Source organism: Hemiscyllium ocellatum, chromosome 33, assembly GCF_020745735.1.
Source record: "Hemiscyllium ocellatum isolate sHemOce1 chromosome 33, sHemOce1.pat.X.cur, whole genome shotgun sequence".
Classification (NCBI taxonomy): Eukaryota; Metazoa; Chordata; class Chondrichthyes; order Orectolobiformes; family Hemiscylliidae; genus Hemiscyllium; species Hemiscyllium ocellatum.
The window spans coordinates 42,200,182-42,207,962 of NC_083433.1; the positions used below are offsets into that span (position 1 = coordinate 42,200,182).

General features: G+C 46.0%; 1 non-coding gene across 1 annotated transcript; it reads left to right on the forward strand.

Moving 5' to 3' along the window:
* The first annotated feature begins 1,153 nt into the window (after positions 1-1,153).
* Positions 1,154-1,226, forward strand: trnav-aac (transfer RNA valine (anticodon AAC)). The gene has a single exon. It is a non-coding gene; the product is annotated as a tRNA-Val (tRNA).
* The last annotated feature ends 6,555 nt before the right edge of the window (positions 1,227-7,781 follow it).

A 7,781-nucleotide genomic window follows, 5' to 3' on the forward strand; every position in this document is an offset into this window, starting at 1 on the left:
GGAGACCTCGGAAGGTAAAGGTAATCTAATCGAGACTGTGATTGGTGAAATTCACTTTTAATGGCCCATTCTTATTATGTTCTTTCTTTCTCTCTTTTCAGCTTTGTCTGGGAAGTGGTGGTGCACTCACGCTGCAGGATGTTTGAAAGAGTAGTTTGGAATTGCCCTGTTGTTAGTTGTGAGATTACTTTAGGCCTCTTGACGTCGGACTCTCTCACATTTAGCATTCATGCTTCGCTGTGTCTGAACATGCATTAGGTATGCCAGTTTTGATTGTGTCCCGTGTTAAATGCTTTCTGTTTGCGATTCGCTCAATACGTTACGAGTTAACAGGAGTTCTGAGGTAACTTCCAGCAGCAAAAATCCTCACCTGTGGATCTGGGAAAATTTCACGAAATATGGCCAGTCGGAGCAAAAGTAAGAAAGTCGTTAGTTTCTGCAGTGTTTCACAATACTACCTTCCCCGTGAGCAGTCGAACAGACTAAATGATGGTGCTACAGACTGCAATGGCAAGCTCCGCTGAAAAGTAATCCTTTAAAACCGGTGTAAGCAACACAAGCTTATTGGGGTACACCGCGTGGAAACAGATACTTTGGTGTATCTCATGCTCACCACATAACCAAAATTAAACAAGTCCCGTTCCACAGAATTTGGCCTCAATCCCTCTAAACCCATTCTATCTAGAAACTCATCCAATTACCATTGCAATTTTCTGAGTGCAATAGCCTCCTCCACTCCCTCTGGTAGCTCGTTCCTCACACTCGCAACATTGTGTGTGGGAAATGTGCCTCGGGGTCCTTTGTCAATTTCAGACCACTCACCTTAAACCTATGCTGTCGAGTTTCCAACTCAGCCCAGCTTGGGTAAAACAAGTAAATACTCAGTGTACAACCCTTCCATAAAATCATGTCGCAGCCGTTATGCAGCCGGGAAAGTTGTCCCAGCCTATTCCACCTCAGTCTACAGTCCAAACATTGACGACATCCTTGTCTATATTATGTCACCAATTTCACGTCTATTTTTTTTAACTTTTTCAAGATGTCAATTACCCTGGATAAAAACGAGCTGTTGGAAAAAGAAAGGTGAAACGTAGAATGGCTTCAACTTTCAGCGCTGGGTGGCACAGAGCCGCCGAGGGCATGGCTCTGGCTTGTTTCTGTAGTGTAGTGGTCATCACGTTCGTCTAACACGCGAAAAGTCGCCAGTTCGAAACTGGTTAGAAACTGCTTCGTTCTCCAAATGCAGCCTTTTACACGGACAAGAACGGAGCTTTCTTGCTTGCTTTCCCATCTGCAAACCTGCCTTCGAAATTGCACAAATAAATCTGTTTGAAAAATAATGCAATTCCATTTAATTAGTGTGCATAGCATTGTAAATGTTTTCTCCAACCTGGTTCTGATCATATGCCATTCTGTTTGAGAGTGTATTTACCGTGTTCTGATCCCTTCCACGAAAAACAGTACCGTATTTGCATTCCATGCGCAGGCGAACCGGTTCAAAGACAGGGAAGAAGCTGATGCGCTGGTGTCACAACGCACCACGGAGTCCTGAAATAGTCTGTCTGTCAAATGTACCCCAATGTCGTCTCTGCAAGGCCTCAATTGGAAGCTGTCTGTCGTTATTCAACGTTCGAGAATTGGCAGCAGAGGTGCTGAATCATGGTTTGGATCAGTTCGCACGTTAGTGACTCATTCACTGAGCAACAGCAATGAAAGAAATTCCCCCCCCCCCCAGAGGAACTTCTGGACTTGTGCTTTCATAGCGTCGCTCGTATTAAGGTGAGCCCCGAGATCTAAGCCATGTTGGGACTGAAACGGAGGAATTGACAGAGAGGCTACAGAATGACATCGCATCCTTTGGGTTTTCTTTAATTCACTGACGAGCAGGAAAATGTAAACGGGGAAGGCGAGTGGGAAAGTGAGGCAGTTGCAACTCTGGTGAAACTCCTTCTTTGTGAGTCACTCAGCAACAAGAGACGTGAAGGTGACTCACGCCTGAGAGCTATTCACATCGAGAACAAAAAGCGGTTAGCACCTCTTTCGGAGTTGGGGTTGGGTGAATAGTAACTTCTGTTACTATGTTCAGAAACTGCCTTTAAATTGACGTGAACAGAAACTGCATTTCTAATAAGCAACATGGAACTTAGCAAAATTTATTGAGTCGCTTCTCGTCCATTCGCACACAGGTTTCCTACTCAGTTGGTATCCATGTGGATCATGTCCAGGTATGAACATCTCTGCAGCAACTTGCACGGTTAAGGTAAAAGGCAAGGAAAGTGGCATCTCGAACTGCCCCCCAGGTCAGAGCATCCTCACAATGTGATCTGTCATTCTCGGATTGTAATACTACCTCCGCTTTTAGGTTGGAGAACATTCTTTGGGACTCTTATCCTGCAAAACAGACACAGTGACTGAAACTATAGTGAACAGTATGATGTGGAACACGGCCTGTTCAGCTTTGTGCATTTTCCCTTTAGTCCGGTGTGTTTCATGTTCCGTGTAAACTTGAAAACTGTGCTGTTTCGAGCAACGGGTGCAATAATTTCCCAATGCAACAATCGAAATCCCAATCATGTCACACAGCTCTTGGTTTCTTTGTTGAATCAGAATTGAATTTCCATTCTCTCACACAGACCTCAGATTTGTAGCTCAAACGAGTCACTGAAGGTAGATCAGCTTCCCATTGGTTTTTGTGTGGATTGATGGATTATCATTATCTGCTGCAAAATTGATATTGTAGCTGGGCAGATCCCAGCAGCAGTGCGAGCAGGACAGGGATCTGAAACTCTTTCCCCGGGACTGTGATGCTGTTGTTTTGCAGGCGCACCATTGAAAGTGTAAGAAAATTCCCGATTCCGGTGGCTTGTCTTGTGGCTAAGAGGTCGGAGTTGCTGTGATGTGTTTCCTCCCCTAATGAGGGTTGTGTTCGGAACCCACCATTTGTGTGTTTGCCTGCAGCGTGTTAATGTTCAGTGTTTAAATTCCAACACGACCAGCTTACTTTGCTTATAGCAAATGTATCTCTGATTTGAGAGAATGCACCCTCGCCAATGTGCCAGTGCCCATGCTGTAGTGATCGCATTCGCCTCCCACAGGAAAAGCCCGGACCTCAAGCGGTTCCATTGCTGCATCACGTTCCGGCCAAGTTGTGTTGTTCACTATTTCCACTGAAACCGAACGGAGATTGGGATTTCATCGCTGGTGTGAAACAAAATCCTGCAGTGACTTTACTGTTCATTATTTGTTGTTCTAGTGAATGGAAAAATAATTGCAGTTAATTGCAATGTCATATGGTCTTAAATTTCTCTAATTTCCTTCACTTCTGTCCTGGAAACTTGAGCTGCAGGCGCTGCCACATTGTTGATAGGATGAGCAAACTAATGTAATCGAGACTGTGTTTGGGAATCTTCACTTTTCATGGGTTTGTTCATGTTTGGTTCTTTGTTTTCCGTCATTTCAGAGTTTTTTGGGATGTGGCGGTGCACTAAGTTTCCAATATATGTTGCGAGCGCAGTTTGGAATGTTTCTGCTGAAGGATCTGGGAACCGTTTATGGCTGATTGCCCCGGACTGCTACCAGAACAGTATTTATGCTTCGAAATATCTGGAAATGCATTTTAAACAAACTTCCATTTCCCAGCATCTGGACCCTATCCCACTAAACCCTTCCTATCCAGAAACTCATCCAGTTGCCTTTGAAATTTTCTGAGTGTACGAACCTCCTCCACTTCCTCTGGTCGCTGATTCCATACCACATAACCGTCAGTGTGGGAAAGGTGCCTCAATCCCTTTTATATTTTACTCATCTCACCTTAAATCTATGCTCTCCAGTTTTCAACTCACCCCACATTGTCGAAGACAAAAACTGAAGTATTCAGTTTACAAACCTTCCTTAATGTCATGCCCACGTTCAGACTTGCCCTACATTCCAAACTGTGCACCCCTGACAACATCCTTATCTATATTTTGTGAGCAATTTCACATGATTTTCTTAATTTTTCAATGATGCCAATTACGCTGGAGAACAACCAGCTCATGGAAACGGAAAGGTGAAGCGTTGATGTATGTAAATTTTAGTGCTGGCTGACTCTGAACACCAGCTGTTCACGGAGATGCTTCCTGTTTTGTAGTGTGGATTGGAGTCACCTCATACACGAAAACTCGCGGCTTCAAAATCCCCGCTTCAAAATCCGACAATAACAGCCATTATTCCCGATGGCAGCCTTTCAGACTGTCGTGAGCAGAGCTTTCTAACTTGCTGTTCATGTCAGCAAACTTGACTTTGAATTTGCTCGCTCATACATGCTCGTGTGGTGAAAAGGAATGCAATCCCATTTGATTACTATGTGAAACATTGTCACGGTTTTCTCCAACCTCGTTCTAAATAAGCACAGATGTGTACAGCACTGATGGCCATTCTGCTTCAGAGTGGGGTTACCGTGGTCTGATCCTTCCACTAAAAACAATACCGCATTTGCTTTCCTTGGGCAGGCGGCCCGGTTCAAAGCCAAGGAGCATAGGTTCCCAGCAAAAATCCTCAACTGAGGACCTGAGCACGTTTCATGGGGAACGGTCAGTGGGAGTAACGTTGTGGAAGTCCTCGATTCTGCAGTGTTTCTAAACACTAAATCGAAGCGCGATTGGATTTTAGTATTCTGAGCACAATTTAAATTGATTGGTAAAATTGGAATTGTTTCTTAATTAGCAAACAAAACTGGCTTGTTTCACAGCCAACCGTTACATCTTTCCAATTTTCCAGTACACCCTGAGATTGCGAGCTGGTCATCACAGGAATTTGTCAGCGCTCAGTTCCGAACAGCATTCACTCTCATTTAAAGGTGGAGCGCACGTCTTCAACTTCATAACACTGTTCTCATCACAAAATCCCGCAGTTTCTAATCTTGGGGACAGGTGTTGGATTGCAACCGTTACCGTATTGAATGGAAAGATTTTCACACGGGAAGTGCCGTTCATGAGGAGAGAGTTTCTGTAAGCTGTGTCCCAAGGCTGTGCAGGGAGCTGCAGTGGCCACTGTCTGTTGACAGCGGGGGTCTGGAGAGAACAATATTTGTCCCCATCTTACTTCGTGTGGGGTCAGGGAACACAGAATCATCAATGGTTTGGGCTGCAATTCAACCTTGCCATGGATTTTCCGGTTTAAATGGAGCTAGGGTGGTATTCCCATCGTCTGATCGAGAACAACCAAGGTCTCAAACTACTAGCCATTATCTTGCAGCTTCCTGCTGCCCATTTGAGTCACACAGCCTGTCACCAACCAGGCGTGCCGATTTCCCTAAAGCAGGAAGGTTAGCGGGAATCTGAAGGGGCGGTGGAACAGCTGGAGCTCTCACTGTTTTCATAGTCTGTCACCAATTTTCCTGCTTTCATCACCGAGAGCGTCAGAGAACTTGATGGGTCTGCAATCACCCAGAGGGAAAGGAACCATCACAAACTGGAAGTTACCCAGGCCCTTACTGTGACTGTCTGAGCTACATCAAAATGACTCTGGTACTGGGATAATTCAAGCCCACGGCTTGACAGAACCTGGAATTTAAATACAGAACTACAGGCTGTTCAGTCCAAATGCAATCCATTAAGATACAGTGGGTAGTGAATCTATTCCATATAACCACTTCATCAAATCCTCCCTGTCAATCTATCCACAATCTTAATTTTTGTATTTCTTCATCCATTTCGCCAGCTAATGTGAACATCTTGTTTTCATCTTCCTTATCTATACCAATTATAAGCCAATAAGCTCTGAAGCATCTCGCCTCAACTCCAGTTGCTCCATTGCATCCTAAATCACTCCTGAAACTTTCTGGTAAATAAATGAGTCCATGCCCTCTCTGGACCTCTCATCCTTCACAATGTATGATGATCTCTGTTGTGAGTATACTGATTACCCTCGACCTGGAGGAGGGAAATTGTGAGTTTCTGAAATTATAGAGATGGTGCAGGAGGAACCCAATAGGACTGGCACCTTTTGGGAGAGAGAAATAATGTTCATGTTTAGAGACAATTTCTTACTTTATTTTGATTATTCTTTTCTCTCTGCCCTAATAGTGATGGATCTTTAAGCTTCTTTCTCTGAGGATTTCAAGGAAGGATATATACGCAAAAGTATCAAACAAAGGAAATTATTTGTCTGTCTGATTTCTCACCTGGACTGACACTGCCTTTATTAAACTTCTTTGAATATTTGAAGAAGATTCACAGACAGGAAACGCCAAAGAAGCAATTAATCAAAATCTGACATGATCAATCGATTCATCAGAAACTGGAAATAATTGGCGTTTGAGTGATGCATACTCAGTCATTACCAACCACTGCATATAATTTCGCCATCATATCCTCCCTGACGATCTGTACCAAAGTCTTAGGTGATAGTTGATGTATCCCATACCTGGGGGAGGTAGAGGAAGTTGGGAGCTGACAGGATGAACTAGGTTGGGGAGGAGATGGTGTTTGGGTGATAGACTCTGGGAGTATTCGAACCTAGCTCAGTCAGCCATTACCCTTACGCCATGCAGCCTGACTGGGGGAGTATTGACTTGTTACTGTCTCTGTCTGTCTGTGACAGAGTGTGGGCTGGGTGTCACTTGTTCCCTTTTTGCCTTTTCTATCTCTCTCACTCTCGTTCTCTCTTTCTTTTCTCTCTCCTCTCTCGTTTTCTCTCTCACATTCTCATTCTTCTGCTCTCTCCACCTCTTCTTCACATCTCTTCTTCTCCTCCTCTCTCTTCTCTCTCCCATCTCTCTTCTCTCTCCCCTCTCTCTTTCCTCGCACTTCTCTCCCATTCTCTCTCCCCCACTCTCTCTTCATCTCTCTCTCTCTCTTGTTAGGGTCTTACAGTAGCTCAGTGGTTACCACTGCTGCCTCACAGTGCCAGAGACCATGTTCAGATCGTGCCCAAGGTGACCGTTTGTGTGGAGTCTGCACATTCTCCCCAGTAACTGCGTGGGTTTCCTCACCCGGTCCAATAGTGTGCCGGTCAGTGTGGACTGGTCATGAGGGAGTTGCCCAGTGGCTTAGGTGAACTGTTCAGACACAGAAAGGTCTGGATGGGTTACTCTCCTACCCATCTTCCCACCCTTCTCTTTCCCCCAATCTCCTACTCCTCTCTCCTCTGCCAGCCTGCCCTCACCCGTCTTCACGATTCTCTCCTCTCTTTCCTCCCCAACTTTCACCGTCCTAACCATTTGCACTTCTGTCTTTCACCCAATCTCCTCCTCCCCACCTCCAACCGCTCTGTCCTCCTGAACTCTCCTCGCCACCTCCTTCTGCTCCCACGCCTCCTGCTGCCTATTCCCTCTCTCTCCACGCCACCACCTCCTCCCCCTCACCTCTTCTCTCCCTGCTAACATCCCCACGCTCTCCCCCTCCTCGACCCCAACCTCACCCATTCTCCCCCTCAACCTCTCTGAAACCTTCCTTTGCCCCTGCTGCTCTCCGCTTCATTCTCCCTGCCCCTCTCTCCTCCACCTCTCTCTGATCTCCCTCTCTCTCTTCCACCCCTCTTTTCTGCACCCTCTCTCCTCCCGCTTTCCATCCTCCCACTCTCCTCCCCTCTCTCTCCTCCCCCTCTCTGTCCTACCCCTCACACCTCCCACTCCATCCCCTCCCCTCCCTGTCGTCTACCTCTCTCTCATCCCCCTCTCTCTCCTCGCCCCTCTCTCTCCTGCCACCTCTCTCCTCCCCTCTTTGTCCTCCCCCTAATTTCCCCCTCTCTCTCCTTCCCCCTCCATCCTCCCCCTCTCTTCACACTCTCTCTCCTCTCCT